Source organism: Morone saxatilis, unplaced genomic scaffold, assembly GCF_004916995.1.
Source record: "Morone saxatilis isolate NCDOM2014 unplaced genomic scaffold, NCSU_SB_2.0 Contig12, whole genome shotgun sequence".
Classification (NCBI taxonomy): Eukaryota; Metazoa; Chordata; class Actinopteri; family Moronidae; genus Morone; species Morone saxatilis.
This window is the reverse complement of record NW_023339674.1, coordinates 4,661,219-4,661,643: the sequence shown is the minus strand read 5'-3', so window position 1 is coordinate 4,661,643 and position 425 is coordinate 4,661,219. Positions and strand designations below refer to the sequence as shown.

At 34.4% G+C, this 425-nt stretch overlaps 1 protein-coding gene across 1 annotated transcript in view; it reads right to left on the bottom strand.

The window, feature by feature from the left end:
• bcar3 (BCAR3 adaptor protein, NSP family member) overlaps positions 1-425 on the bottom strand; it is a gene marked incomplete in the record, with an annotated part of 50,391 nt that overhangs the window by 9,503 nt on the left and 40,463 nt on the right.

Below are 425 nucleotides of genomic sequence, written 5' to 3'. Positions count from 1 at the left end.
ACACACACACAGACAGGCACACAGTGTTTGTTTATAGTCCAAACATTTAATTAAGTCTAATAATGGTAGGCTCTTATACTGTTACCTTCTTTATGAGCTCAGTGCCGTCTGGTTTGCAGCGGTTACGTAAGACATAAAGATATTTAAAGCCTCAACCTTTTACAGTATTTATACAGCTAGAAAATCAGCAGATAGATTTACATCAATGTTTTATAATTGAACTTCCATATGGGAAAGGCACTCAATGACTCAAGACAAAAAAAAGAGATCGCTGCATCCCGACTGTTTTATACACCAAAAGAGTTTTAGGTTTCTAATTTCAAAATGCTGTTTCCAAGGTTAAGGATTAACTTTCATGCCCAAGATATCTGTATATTTTAATGCATGCAAATAGAAGCTGAAACTATGAGTTGATTAAGGATTAA